Source organism: Schistocerca americana, chromosome X, assembly GCF_021461395.2.
Source record: "Schistocerca americana isolate TAMUIC-IGC-003095 chromosome X, iqSchAmer2.1, whole genome shotgun sequence".
NCBI lineage: Eukaryota > Metazoa > Arthropoda > Insecta > Orthoptera > Acrididae > Schistocerca > Schistocerca americana.
Window position 1 is genome coordinate 602,532,665 of NC_060130.1, and position 16,531 is coordinate 602,549,195.

The following is a 16,531-nucleotide window of genomic DNA, read 5'->3' on the forward strand; positions in this document are numbered from 1 at the left end:
GTTAAATTACTGGTTACAATTTATCAAGATCACACACACCACGTCCACCCTGATCACTCGCACAACTAAAGAAACAAATTAGCAGAAAGTTTCCCTACTTCATAAGAAGCTCACTGGGTCAGAACGCGACTGGCTTCAACGTTCAGTTTCAGAGAACAAACCCCACTTCTGAAATTCCTTACAACTCAGTAATTTTTTAAATAAATTTACCAAACGTAAGCACATCTACTCCACGATGAAACTGAGGATTCAATAGGAGCACTAGAGGTGTTTTCGTATAATTGGAGCCTCATGGTTTACAAAGAAGCGCATGTGGTGCATCAGAGTACAAGCTACAAAGTCCATGGGAAAGAAGCACGAATGGGACGGTAAATTAAATAAAATTTACCACAAGCATTCCACAAAGCACAAGACACATTCACACGTGATACACGAAACTAACTAAAGCTGTACAACAAACGGCGACATCGCTCGTCCACAACAATTTCCAGTTGCACAGAAGATCCTATCGAATAAGCTTAATACTAATGAAATTAATACCGTTCCTTGACAGAATTAGTTGGTGCGACATGATTATCAATGACACACCCCTGATTGATACCGGAAACTCAAACAAAGCTAACCCGTACACATTTCATCTTAGTAACTAGAGCATCCTCACTCAGCAACGTCCTAGGGAAGAGTAAAACTAACATGCCCCTTCGCCGGGGTCTACAAAGCAGCCTGGAAGGGCTCGGAGAACGTAAGCGTTTTCTACCTCCAACCTCACAGTGGATGCTGACCAGTGGCCACTAATGCCTCTCTGACCCAACGTAGTCGTATCAAAGCTGTACACAAAGAAACATTCAAGGAAACCTCCTGGCAACTAAGGCAACCCCAAGTGCCAGCTACAGATAAACCACAGATTCATACTATCAGATGACTTTGGGGACAGTAATGATATGACATGAATGCGTGATAATAGAATACACAGATACATACAGAACATAGTTATGAATTAAAAGTTGGAAAAGAAATTCCCTTTGGTGTTGAAATGCCACTGAGAAATACCGCTGTAAAATCGTGCACTCTCTCGTCCATATTTCTCTCCAGACGTAGTCGTCTCGAACATTTCAGTCGTTAAGAATTGCAGCGAAACCGAAGGTTCCTGTCCAAGATCAATGGAACGGTTCACTTGGAGACGTTTCAAAATGTAATATTCTTCACGCTGCGGATAGAAAGTGCAGACATTGCACAACACTGACTCACCATTACTGTTATCAGATGTCACTTCGGTCAATACTGTCCCTCCATACTTCACAGTTGGCAGTCCTTCTATGTTGCCACGATCACATTGTGTCAGAGAAAGGAAAACCGAATACGAAAGAGAAGTGTTTAAAGCGATTGCATTATATGTTTCAAAACATCATACTAACGAGAAACATGTGGATCTGTTCATGCTACCAGTCGAAAACACGGAAATTGAACATTTTTGTTACATTAACAAAATCCGTCTGACGTTATCACATAGTAACATCACTCCTCATCATCATTATATTGTAGTTTGCCAGCGCTGTTTGTGCTATTTTCAATCGAAATCGAAATTGGCTCCACATCTAGTTGATTGTTCACAGTTCAAACCAAATAACAGTGAAATGCTCAGTGCAGAGAAACTGTACATGAATATCGAGAAGTACAGCAAGGAATTAAATTTATCGATTTTCGTACAAGGATAGATACTGGACGCTTGTTACAACAGATTGCTACTGACGAAATTGCATGAACCATTATTATCGCTTTCTACACACGTTGTATTTACTGTGACGAATATTCAGTTTCCAGATGCTGATTGTATGGAATGATGTAGCAAACTACTGTACGTTATTGGTGAGCGCATAAAAAATTTCTTGTTAGAAAACAAGCAGATAATTATTAACATCTATGAGGGTGAGGTATTCTGAACAGAAGAAATTTGCAACATTTGCAAGGAACGCTTCAAGAAAACTGACTTCAAACGTAAGGATCATTGTCATTTCACTGACATATTTGGAGGGCTGCACATGCTAGTTGTAATTTAAATTATAGACGTAATTTTGCATTGCCAGCAGTGTTTCGTAATCTGACGAATTACAACTCGTATTTCATAATTACGAACCTATATGAACAAACAGAAGAGTCTGAGCGTAACAAAACGGTGAAAATAAATACAGGCCATACTTCTGTGGTTACAGTAAACATGAAGTAGTACAAATCTACCGCAGTGGAACATCACTGCGACATAAAATTTCGGTTTATAGATTCCTTCAATTTTTTGGCATGTTATCTAGAAAATCGTATAGCATATTTAACACCTGATGAGTTGAAAATAACAAGAAAATATTTCATTGACAGTGAGCTGTTTAATTTGATTAGTAAGGAAGTCATATTTCCATATGAGTAAGTAGCTGACGAAACCATTTTGCTGGATGAAAAGCTGCCTTCAGTTGAAGCGTTAAAAAGCTTGCAGACCGGTGAGACAACAAGGGGAGATTAGTTTCTCATGGCTGGCATTCACAGTCACGTAGAACTTTCTAAAGGACATCATATTCGCTGTTGACTGTAGAAAGTATTTAATTTTCTAAATGCAGGTTGGGCATTAGGGCAATTAGCAAGTGGTATGCTGCAAACTAATGTGCTTCAGCACACGTCTGACTTGAAAAATCCTTCGACTTGTACACATTTCAAAGTCGTATCTTAGCTTTATACCAATTTTAACATCCATAACAGAAATCCCAATAAACTACTGTTCTTTTACGCTGTGCATTGGTAAATCTCACATTCGAGATTTTTTATATATATATATATATATATATATATGTATATATATATATATATATATATATATATATATATCGGAGGATTTTTAAAGACTGACGTGTGCTGAAGCACAGTCGTTTGCAGTTCCGAAACTGCAAGAATTTGAGAATTTGTTTACCCAAGAGCATGCAAGCTGTGTTGTTTGCTTGCACGCCAGACATTAGGAGATTACTCTCACATATACGAAAACCAATGTCTTGCTATTGGCCGATGCCTCGAAACGTATGCATTGGATCCAGCCCATGTGACTATTCCTGGTTTACCTTGGGATGCTCTGCTGACTACCAGTGCAAAACTGCGATTTATTAGGGGCACAGAGCTTTCAGAATCTGTTGAGGGTGACGTCAGAGGTCGCATAGTCCGCTGTTAGCATAGTCATGCTGTTGTAAGCAATAGGTTCATGGCTGTTATAATGAAAACAACGATGAATCTCGATGTTAATAGTGACTGCAGTTTGACAATGATGCAGTACGTACCACTCTCTCATTTAGCATGGCTGTCTGTGTACAGTTTTGACGTAATTAGCATATCAGGAGATTGAGGCATGTCTTTCATTCTATATGTAGATCATGAGTATCAGAAAATATCCAAGAACTTAACTCCCATCTCCCATTACACCCAAAGAAAATGGTAACAGAAACTACCATCAACAAGCCCAAAGCATATTTCCATATTATACGATAAAAATTATGTGATCCACTACAAAAATTCAAAACAGTGTCTGCACAATAATATTATACTAAGAATAAATCACTGGATATTATCATTCTGTCATTCTGGATGAAACTGTACTTCAGTATTAGTTCTGAGAAACGTAGGGCTATCAATGCAAAAAATCGAATTCAAAGAGAATTCTTTCAAACTTATGAGTAACAGTGTTTTTGTAAAACAATGCTTTGTATGCGAAATATGAGTGATGTGAAACTAGTAACAAGTTGGAGAGGTGGATATGGAGCATCTGCTCTGTTTATAAGATCGAATTTCAATCGCAGGTTTGTACTTAAGTAGAAATAGTTGTCAACTTAGCACCGTTTATGGTAAACCCATAGCTGTAAGATTTGCTATTTTAGATTTTTCTAAGATTCTTCGTGACGATTTCCATTGTAGATATATGTTCAAAAGAATTTGAAGCAAAAAAAAATAAATGTTAAAATGTATTACACATAAATGGATAGTTTAATATACACTGATCAGCTGGAACATTATAACCATCGACCTACTATCGATATAAACCCGTCCAAGCGATAGCAGCGTCACCTGGCGAGGAATATCTGCTAGTCAGACACACGCACGGTACATCTAGTATCAGTGAGCGTGCTGTCTGTGTGTATAATGAGGAACACATGCGATCTATCTTAGTCTGAACGAGAGCAGGTTGTGATAGCCCGGAGGCTTGGGACAAGAATTCCGGATACCGCACGACTTGTCGGATGTTCGTAGAGTGCTGTGGTGAATGTCTTCAACACATGGCGAAACCAAGGTGAAATCGCGTAAACACATCGTGGGGCTGGCCAGCCACCCCTAATTACAAATGTTTGACGTCGTAGGCTGGGAAGACTGGTAAAACAGGAAAGGCGGCGAACTGTGATGTAGCTAACATCATACTTCAATGCTCGGTAGAGTGTGACCAAATACACAGTGCACCAAACACTCCTAACGATGGGCCTCCGCAGCCAACGGCCCATTCATGTGCCAATGTTAACACCATGACATCGGCAAGTACGACTGAAATGGGCACCTTACCATCGGCACTGGACGTTGGTGCAGCGGCAGAACGTTGAATGGCCTGATGAATCCCGATACCTTCTTCATCATGCCGATGGGAGGGTGCGAATCCGTCGTCTTCTAGTGGAACAGCTCCTCGATACCTGTACTGCGAGATGGAGACAAGTTGGCGGCGGCTCCACTATGCTCTGGGGAACATTGACATGGGCATCCATGGGTCCAGTAGAGTTCGTGTAAGGCACCAAGACGGCCAAGGAGTACCTTACATTGGTTACAGACCACGTACACACCGTCATGACGATCATGTTTCTCGACGGCAGAGGCATATTTCATCAAGACAAAGCGCTGTGTCATAAGGCCAGGCGTGTGATGGAGTGGTTCGAGGAACGCAGTGGTGAGTTCCAATTGATGTCCTAGTCCTCCAGCTCGCCATATCTGAACCAAATAGAAGACATCTGGGATGTGATTGAACGTGGCGTCAGATCTCATGGCCCTCCAAGTAATTCACGGGAATTGGGTGACTTGTGTGTGCAGACGTGGTGCCAGCTCCCTCCAGAGATCTACCAAGGCCTCATTGCTTCATGCCACGATGCTCGCCGCTGTTATCCGTGCCTAAAACGGACATACTGGCTACTATGGAGGTGGTCACAATGTTCTGGCTGATCAGTGTATCATGTATCTACTTCATATATTTATGGTGTTCTTGAAATGTGTATAGTTGGTTTAACACTTCGGGTTATCTTGACAATGGCATTTACAATATCCCACGTGTCAATGAAAATCAAATAGATTTAATGAATGGTGGATAGCCTTGTAAACAAGGTAACCACAACTATGAGTTATCATGTTCAGCACTAAGAAACCGCTTCAGCTGATTAACGAAAGGTGAATTATTAGGGGCCTGTATTATAGAAATTACAGAACTGAGAGCAAAAATGTATGCTCTCGGAACTGAAATACACTGCCTAATGCTTAAGGCGAAAGGTGTGAAATCCTCATAAGCTAAGAAATTAAACATTGATGATTACCGAGAATGAATCGATTGTTCAGAATATAATTCGATTCAAACCACATATAGTTTCCATTACAAAACCATGTAAATTGGCATAATCGGCAAAAGATGATAAATACTTCATAATCGATCATTATGTTAGCAATGTTCTGTAGGACCATTTCCGAGAAGACATAGCTCGTCGACAACTCAGAAACTGTGTGCGTGACAGGAAGTGATTTAAAATTGATTTAGCGCATCCTACTGTTCATGATTGTATTCTACTGAAATTGCAGCCTACGTGTCATACATATAGAAAAACGGTAAAGTGAAGTTGTAACCAATATGTGATCTTAATACGAGGGATGTTCAATAAGTAGGTGCTTGCAGAATGTCTACGGAGACCTTGCAGTGAACAAAAGCATGGTGAGTCGTTGGGCGAGGCGTCTGTCATCATCGCAACAAGGTCGCGTAAACCTGTCCTAACTCCCGCGTGCCGGCCGGCCGGCCGCACACAGCTGTGACTCCTGCAGTGTTGGAACGAACGGACACTCTCATTCGAGGTGATCGGTGGATCACAATCAAACACCTCGCTGTTCAACTGGACATCTCTGTTGGTAGTGCTGACACACTCGTCCACCAGCTGGGGACTCAAAGTGTGTGTCCGCTGGGCTCCTCGCCACCTAAAAGAAGACAATAAAGAGTAACGAAGGACCATTTGTGTGAGACTGCTTACGCGTTACGAGACTGCATTTTTCGTCGAACATCGTCATAGGCGATGAAACGTGCGTTTATCACTTCGAATTGGAAACAAACTGGCAGTCTATGGAATGGCGCCACACCAACTTTCCTCCGAAGAAAAAGTTCAGAGCCGCGCACTCAACCGGTAAAGTCATTGCGACGGTCTTCTGGGACTGTGAAGGGGCTGTTTTGTTTGATGTCCTTCCTCATGGTGCAACAATCAACTCTGAAGTGTATTGCGCTACTCTCAGGAAATTGAGGAAACGACTTCATCGTGTTCGTCGCCACAAAAATGCAAACGAAATTTCTCCCACGACAACTCAAGGCTTCACACAAATCTGCCCGTACCGAGCGAGGTGGCGCAGTCGTTAGCACACTGGACTCGCATTCGGGACGACGACGGTTCAAATCCGCGCCCGGCCATCCTGATTTAGGTTTACCGTGCTTTCCCTAAATCGCTTCGGGCAAATGCCGGGATGGTTCCTTTGAAAGACCACGGCCGATTTCCTTCCCTATCCTTCCCTAAACCGATGGGACTGATGATCTAGCTGTTTGGCCCCTCCACCAAATCAACCAGCCAACAAATCTGCGCTCCCGTGTTCTTCCTCATCCACCCTCTAGCATGATCTCGCACCTTCCGACTTCCATCTGTCTGGCCCAGTGAAAAATGCACTCCGCGGGAAGCACTACGTGAATGATGGGGAGGTTATTGATACAGCAACACTTTGGCCCCGACGTCGATCAGTAGTGCTACGATGCGAGCATACAGGGCCTCCCAGTAAGGTGGCGCAAGGCCGTCGCATTGAACGGAGATTGAAAAAAGTTTCGTAGCCAAAAAAAATGTTGCGTAGCCAAAATTGTGGGGCATAATATGTTGTACTGGAATAAACCAACCTGCTTACAGAAAAAGAACTGTTGCATTACTTACTGAATGCTCCTCGTATACTGTACTGAAATAGGGCAGAGAGTGTCACTGACATAATGAAAGATTTGGGGTGGACATCATTAAAAAAGGGGGGGGGGGCGTTTTTCGTTGCGGCGGAAGCTTCTCACTAAATTTCAGTCACCAACGTTCTTCTATGAATGCGAAAATATTTTGTTGATGCCGATGTACATAGGGAGAAACGATCATCATAATAAAATAAGGGAAATCAGAGCTCGCACGGAAAGATAAAGGTGTTCGTTTCCTCCGCTCGCTGTTCGAGATTGGAATAATAGAGAATTATTGTGAAGGTGGTTAGATAAACCCTCTGCCAGGCACTTAAGTGTGATTTGCAGAGTATCCATGCAGATGTAGATTAAATTGCGTTGACCAAGTAAATACTTAATTAGTAACAGAGAACCGAGAAAATTTCACTTCAGATACTGTTACATTTTATGGAATAACTTTTGTTATGTTTTTACAAGTATGTTGAAAGACTAATCAGCTCAACGTATTATGAGTACGAAGGCAACATGCATCCTGGATCAAAAATGGTCACATTGTGTACAGTGTGTGCTGCCGTAGTTTGTAGGGGAGACCGGGGCTTATTGCCATATGTTTCGGTACTTGATTTTTTTTTTTTTTTTTTTTTGAGAGAAAGAGAGAGCGAGAGAGATTCTGATGAATGCAGCGGACTGCTTACTTTTTTTAACTACAAATTATGTAGGACTTGTCACTTAAATAAGTGTTTAGGTAACCTCAAAAATACTTCTCCTGAAAGCTTGCAAGTATGCCTACTAACCCTGGTTGCGGGATTTGTTGGCAGACGTCTAGGGGCGACTCGGAATAACCTAATGTGGGTAGGCAGACTTAGGAAGAACACAGCAATTTTCGAGAAAAAAGCATTTTATTGTATCACAGTTCGTACTAAATTCCTTTTCAAAGAATAAATTCTTCAAAAACTAATTTAAACAAAAATAATTTTGCTTAAATGCGTAAACAAAAGTATAAACTTAGAGGTATGAACAAATAATGAATTCTTCAGGAAAAATAAATCCCTCTTATTATTATAGCTACCTACAGTTATTCAAACGGAATTAGCTCAATGTTTTATATCAACCACGAATGCAGGAGCTGGGTGCTTCTTTTATATGAACAGATGTGTTCAATTTCCGCACAATCTTACTTTGGCTGTATTAAATACAATCATCCTCGTCTGGCAATCTGCAGCTTTTCCCAGTTTTGATCATGGTGGACATGCATATCTCGTTGCCATCGATTCCGACAATCCTCCCAGGGTACTGGCGGACATGATACTTCACCAAACCAAAGTCATTTATATGATACAGGGTGATCAGGAAATCCTTGAGATTGTGTGGTAATCGTTGTTGGTCCTGTTCGATGCAACCTGTTGCATCTTTTTGAGGTTCTCCAGGGTTCGTCGGAACTATCGAATGAGAACCATCAGCATCATCCTGGCAGGAAGCTAAGAGTGAAAGCTCTTCGCCGTGGAGGGATTCTTCAGTCTCTGAACTATCATTAAGGAAGTCCAAGCTGTCGTCACTTTCGGCACAGCTAATATCTGACACTCCGCCATCAGAATCCTTTGAAGAAAATACAACAGGAAATTTTCTGGGAAGTTTTTTCTTCAACGACTTTTCATCCTTAGCCATCCTTTACTGTACATGGCTTTTTCTTCTTATTGGCTCTTTCAGTAGAGATTTTATCTTCGATGGGACTGTCTACTGGAATAGTAGTAGTAAACCTTTTTAGCCACGGCTGGATTACTAGTGCGGTTTTACATACACTCCCCACCCAAAAACAAAATGAGTACCACACAATCTCAAAAATCAGAAACAAAAGATTATGACACATTCATTGCAACCTTAGTTAACCACTCTTTCCAAAAACCCGTCAGTAGCGCCTCAATTCTATCTGCTGGTTCATCAAACAAAATGTTTTCAACGTAAAAATTTACTAAACAGTCCGAAAAACGATGAATTACGTGTCCTTCCTTCGTGACGCCTCCAAGCAGACTGCAGTTATGGTGGATGGTGCACCTTTACGCACACTCGCCACTGGCGCGATGGCGGCGCTCTACCTCCACTGTGGCTAGAAGACTGTGTACCAACTAGCCCTTTAGGCCAACTAACCCTGGTCTCCCGTACGTCACGTCATCACCCTTATCGGTGACATCATCATGTGATACGACATGCCTTCCCTTCTTCCTTCCCCCCCCCCCCCCCCCCCTCTCACTACCAGTTGCGAAAACATTCAACAGCTAAGAATGTGTTCGTTTGACGTTGGACCTCAGACAACTTGTCATGTGTATAAAAATCAGCACATTATAAAAGGTTTTCCATAACTAAAAACATAAAGCATCCTGTGATACATCGCTCACAGAAATCAGTTAAGCGGCGTTTAAGGAAGCCTGCCTTACACGACGTCCAGCTTATGTGAACAAATGTTCTAGTGTATACTGCATTTTTGTGATGTAACAAGATCTGTGCCACACCGAAACGCCAAAGAAACTAGTATAGGAATACGTTTTCAAATACAGAGATATGTAAACAGGCAGAATACGACGTTGCGGTCGGCAACACCTATATAAAACAAGTGTCTGGCGCAATTGTTAGGTCGGTTCCTGCTACTACAGTAATAGCGATGAAGTGGATATTTTCCAGTACGACAATTTCACGAGTGTACCGTGAATATCAGGAATCCGGTAAAATATCAAATCATCGCTGCGGCCGGAAAAAGATCCTGCAAGAACGCGACCAACGACGACTTAACAGAATCACTCTATGTGACATAAGTGCAACCCTTCCGCAAACTGCTTCATATTTCAATGCTGGGCTATCAACAAGTGTCAGCGTGCGAACCGTTCAATGAAACATCATCGATATAGAATGCCAGACACTTGCCACGCCAGACATTTGCCACGCCGGACATTTGCCACGCCGGACATTTGCCACGCTGGACATTTGCCATGCCGGACATTTGCCACACTTGCCCCTTCGCCAGGTAGCTTGAGTAGCGATCCCACAGGTAAGGGACGCCCTTCCTCATACTTCAGTCTGCTTTCAAACCGCCGTCTCCACATCTTACTCGATACAACCCGTATCTAAGGGACCTCCTTCTTCGACACCTTGGCGAAATACAGAGCTTATTTTCCGAAATCGAAATATTTATAACTTTTGTGAAACGAAAACAATACCGACGATTATGTCAGTATGTAATTAGTTCTGCCAAGTATAAATGTAGGTCCCTCTGTCTGTACGGTAGCTTCCTTTCACGCTTACTGATCGCAATAGAAACAGTCCATCGGCAGGGTAGCAACAAGAAAGGAACGTTGTAAAGAGAATGCGAATGTACGCTAATCATTTCTTTTTGATCACTGCATTTGTGACTAAAAGACAATAAGGAAAGAAGAAGTGGGAATGTGAATGTTTGAAAAGAAGAGCGACATACTCCATATTAATTTACTCTCTGAAATCCGATATCCCTTGCGGCGAAACATTAGTTAATAAAGTGTAGCGGGACAATGTTCAAAACATGATTGAAAATACGTTCACTAAATGGAGATAAGAACATCTATGGTTGACATGTCATCTAAAGTCGACGTACAATTTTAAAATGTTAGAAATAAGGGAATGAAGTAACACAGAATGCTATGCTTGTAACGTACGTTGTTATTATACATTGTTTAGCTCTGGTATTTACAGGGTCACAGAGAAAGCATCCTAGGTTTTGGAGGGAAAAGCCGTAACTGTAATGATCTGCACTACAACAGAAACAAGAAGCACAACTTAAGGAAAAATAATGTAATGTGTGTTTCAGCTCACAAGTGATATTGAAGCATATAGTTCTTGTGACTTAGTATGGACAGAGGTTATATTCGACAACCGGAATAAATTAATAACTGGCTCCTTTTACCGACCCCCGGTCTCAAATGAAACAGTTGCTGAACATTTCAAAGAAAACTCGAGTCTCATCGCTAATAGGTACCCTACTCATACAATTATAGTTGGCAGTGACTTCAATCTACCTTCCGTATGTTGACAAAAATACATTTTCAGACCCTGTTATAGATAGAAAACAACTTCCGTAATTGTTCTAAATGCATTTCTTAAAAATTATTTTGAACAATTAGTTCACGAGGCCATTCAAATTGTAAATGGTTACGAAAACACATTTGACCTCTTAACCACAAATAATCCTGAGCATCACGACGGATACAGGGATTAGTCAACACACAGTCGAGCGAGGCTCAATTCCATAACAAAGAAATTCGCCAAAACTAAACGCGAAATATATCTATTTACAAAAGAAGCTAAAAATTCGCTTGATGTCTTTCTTAGAGACAGTCTCCAATACTTCCAAACTATGTAAGTGAAGACCATATGTGGCTTCAGTTCAAAGAAATAGTATCAACAGCACTCGAGAGATTCATACCAAATAAATTAATAAGAGACGGAACTGATCCCCCATGGTACACAAAACACGACAGAAAGCTGCTGCAGGAGCACCGAAAAAGGCACGTATAATTTAGACGAACGCAAAATCTCTAAAATTGGCGAAGTTTTACTGAGGCTCGAAATTTGGTGCGGATTTCAATGCGAGATGCATTTAATAGTTTTCACAACGAAAGTCTCTCTAGAACTGTGGGGAAAAATCCAGAGATTCTGGTCCTATGTTAAATAAACCAGCGGAAAGGCTCAGTAAGTACCTTTACTTCGCCAGCCTGTGTGGCGGTGCGGTTCTAGGCGCTTCAGTCTGGAACCACGTGACTGCTACGGTCGCAGGTTCGAATCCTGCCTCGGGCATGGAGGTGTGTGATGTCCTTAGGTTAGAAGGTTTAATTAGTTCTAAGTTCTAGGCGACTGATGACCTCAGAAGTTAAGTCGCATAGTGCTCAGAGCCATTTGAACCAACCTTTACTGCGCGACAGCGATGAGAAGGAGGAGGAGGGGGAGACAAGTGACCCAACCCTTCGGAGCAGGTAAAATCGTGGCAGATGTCCGGCGTGGCAAATGTCCGGCGTGGTAAAAGTCCGCACATCATCGATATAAGCTGTCGCAGCCGAAGGCGTGTACCCTTGACGATTGCACGGCACAAAGCTTTTCGCCTCTCCTGTGCCCGTCAACACCGACATTGGGCTGTTGATGACTGGAAACATGTTGCCTGGTCGAGTCTCATTTCAAATTGTATAGAGCGGATGGACGTTAACGGGTATGCAGACAACCTCATGAATCCATGGATTGTTCAAGCTGTTGGAGCCTCTGTAATGGTGTGGGCCGTGTGCAGTTGGGGTGATATGTGACTCCTGATACGTCTAGATACGACTCTGACAGGTGACGCGTACGTAAGCATCCTGTCTAATTATCTGCATCCATTCATGTGCATTGTGCATTCCGACGGACTTGGGCGATTGCAACAGGACAATGCGACACCCCACACGTCCAGAATTGCTACAGAGTGACTCCAGGAACACTCTTCTGAGTTTAAACACTTCCATTGCCCACCAAACTCCCTACACATGAACGTTATTGAGCATATATGTGTGATGCCTTGCAACGTGCTGTTCAGAAGAGGTCTCCAGCCTCTCGTACTCTTACGGATCTATGGTCGTTCGCAGCTCACACATTACCGGTGCACAGTTCATAGCGTTGATCTCTAGAAATCTAATGTTGCTAAACGTATGTTGCATGAACACAGTACATAGGTGAATCTAGCGTGAGGTCGAAATAGACTCGTCCATGGGCCTTCGTAACATCTTTGTACGCCTGTAGAAGACTGAAGACTTCATTCCGGCGTGAAAAGAGTTATCTGATTAAATTGCGGAGTTCTTTAATATCTGCAGGGAGATTGTTGCACTTAAGCAAAATGCTATCAATTGTCTGTAGCGTTAAAAACTGTCACCTTTTCGATGTGCAACGCGCGTTATAAATCTCAGAGCTGCTTGAAGAATTACAGTATCCTCCAGTCCACTTAGGAAGACGCTGTTTTCTGTATCTTCGTATATGTGGTTCGGGTTCATCAATGTTGCACACGCAGTTCTGTTAGGATTTTGTGTTTGTAAGAAGGAGAGTACATTACGTATTTCGATGTGTGCCAAGTGCTCATCTGTTGACACTCCCGACGTGTTCTTCATTTGTTTCAAGATTCTGCTGCTACAGACGCTAGAGGCACCTGGTACTTCCAAACCGATGCTCTAATTACTAGCTGCTGAGTTCACAACCGAAAACCAGGAAGCGTGACATTTTTCCACGTGCTATTGCATGCTATTATCAAAAACGTTGCTCCGTGTCCTTTCTGGTGTTTCAGATGAAACAGATGTTACTGTGTCATTGGTCCATGTGTCAGCGGCAGAATTTGTCTGGGGAGGATTGTAATCATTGAGAGTACCATCATGTACGAAGTTAACTTTGCAACATCGCGGTATCGATTATGATACTCCTGGGTCTTGAGTTGGGAGGTTTTTCCTACCAAGCGTATCAAAATCTCGCTTTGAATTATGACAGCAACCATAGCTCTCGAATTAAAATAATTTACGCTCAGTCACATTTATCATAAATAGAAGCTGAGCCTGAAAAACTACCCATTTGAAAGCTTTCTTTTTCAGCTCCCGAGCTGTCTGTTGTTGTAGACTGTATTGTTCCAGTAGCCCACCTATACAGTCAATCAATTTGTAAGGGTATTTTATTACTACGTCAGTGTTTATTGCAGGTGGCATCATGTGATATCCATTATTTTGAGTTTCTCAAGTATTCCAGGTAACAAGTTGTTCGCTCCAAGCAATTGCTCTGCGTTAATTCTTTGTCCTCTTCGAAGGTAACTTGAGTGTCTTACTACTGCACGTGGCTTGAAATCTAATGGATTCTGAAAAATAGATGTGCCATATTCAGAAATATACGGGTTACTACACACTTCCGTAGTTAGTCCGAGCTGCTTGTCTTTCTACGAGTAACTGGTAAGTGAGAGAGTCTTCTTTCCTTTCAAGTGAGCATGGCTCTCCCCTTTAGAGCATGGACTGCACTTCGAGTATGCACCACGCTTATTGCAGTCTTTCGTTTGGTGAACGTTATCTCAACAGTCGGAACAAACTTATTGTTCTGTTGTGCATCATTTGGTTGTGTAATCTAGGTCAAAGCATTTAAATCATTTAGGTACAACCAGCTGCTCTTTCACATTCAGTGCCCTGAAGGCAATGTAATTTTTTTTTTACGTAAACATCTCTAGGACCAACTTTAAAGCGTAATCTGAGCTCCTTTTGAAAGTCTTCCTCTTCAAAAGGCTCCAACACATTCTGTTGGTAGATAGATCTAGCAAATTCCTCATTTAGCATGTTGTGTGGTGCGACATACTCCATTAGGCATGTCCATCTTTTTCAAGGTGTTCACACTTGTGTGTGCAATTTTATTGACTTTCTTTGGCAGCCTCTCGCATTATTGCTGGGATTCGTCTTGTATTATGACAACACTATCGGCTATCTTCATGGACTTAATTCGAAGTCTGTGTGTCCTAGGAGTAACAGCCACTGTTTAACACTTTTTCGTGACTTCAGCTTCTTTAACAAAGCTAGTGTTTGACTGCTGAGACATCTCGTTCTGAATTTTAGCCGCCATGCTCGTTCTCTGTCCATTTGCAGAGACAACAGCCACAAAGAAAGGAATAACTGTGTTGAGAGTTTCCTTACGCCTGGTATTTTCGCTTACTAATGATGAGCTGCATTCTTGCATAGCTGGAGCATTAGATTGCTGAATTTCACATCTTAGCTGTGCATTTTCTAAACTTAATTCCTCGATCTGCCCATCAATTTTGCCTATTCTGAAATCTTATGTCTTAGGTCTGGAAGGATTCCCATTGAAACTTCTATTGTTTCCCCAATCCTATCTCGATGAATAGCACAATGCCATCATAGAAATCCTCGACAGTGTCATAGCCCCGAATGGGCTGAGACAGAGCATTTTCCTCACCAACACTGTCGAGACCGCAAGTAGAGGTGTTTTCCTCTTGTTGCACGGCTGAGTAGTTGACACTTACGGAAACCCACGTCCACGTTGGATGACGAATGCTGAGCGGTGCTCTTCGTGCTGTGTTGCGACAGACGACACAGCGCCACATCCCAGCTGACTGAGACCGCTGATGGCAGCGCTTTGTGCGTCCAGTGGCCTTGCAGACAAGCAGAGTCACTGAGCTGGCGGGTGTGTCCTCTTCCGGCTGACGCCACAGTCGACTCGACGGAGGCGAGAACGCTGCTTCATCCAAAGATACCACTGCTGACAGACTGGGATTGGAATATCTGACTCGGCGGTGTTACGTGACGGCTTGACCAACTTATGGAACTTTGCATAGTTTATAAGTAATCATTACATACTTTTATGCAGACTTCAACCATCAGCAGATACGAATTAGCAGCACCAAGGGTACTCACTCATAATTCGTCCATATATCCTCCGTTTGCTTTAACTGTAATTATATACTGCAGCTGCACGAAAGCACAGTTTGTGGTAGTTACAAACTTCTAATGTGTTCCATATACTCTGCATACACACACTGGGTTTTCCATTACCTCAAGTACACTCTATATGGAAAGCAGTTAGTGTCCTGCTTACATTCGTGAATGCTGATACACGACACACGCTAATATAGGTAATAAACTCAAAGTGGGCAATACGCCAGCTTCTTTTTATCAATTGAGCGAAGCTGGTTTTGAGAGTTCTAGGTCCAAGTAACACCAGTAATAGCCACAGTAATGTAATAAGCGAAGCACGATAAGAGCCTAACGTCGTAGATCAGTCACAAATACTAAATTCACCAGTATATGACGTTGCGAAAACCCTGAAAAGCAATGATACCTAGTACTCGATATCTGTGAAACTCTTTACTTTCATACGGCGGTTTTTACTATCTAAACACCATAATAACACTAGCCCAAATTCATTTGTACACCCGAACATCCAGCATCTGTCCCCCACTAACATCAAAATCCAAGATCTGGTAAGCTCCCTTCCCTCAACCTCAATGGCAGCAAAATATTTTAGCACCCAGTCATTAAAACGAAACAGCCAATCACAATATAGCCCCAGAGCCGCCTATGTGGCCATGTTCAAAAGTATCTCAACGATCTAAATTTTGCGCCACGTTCAAAACAATTTGAATGACCTGTATTAGTTATCAGAAATACATATTTATATTGACAATACTGGTGTTGCTTACAGTATTTCCATATGTAAAATGTCTGCATAATTAAACCAAAAATGTATGTACAGAAAAAATTTGTACAGCACAAACGTATGCTGTAACATGTAAAA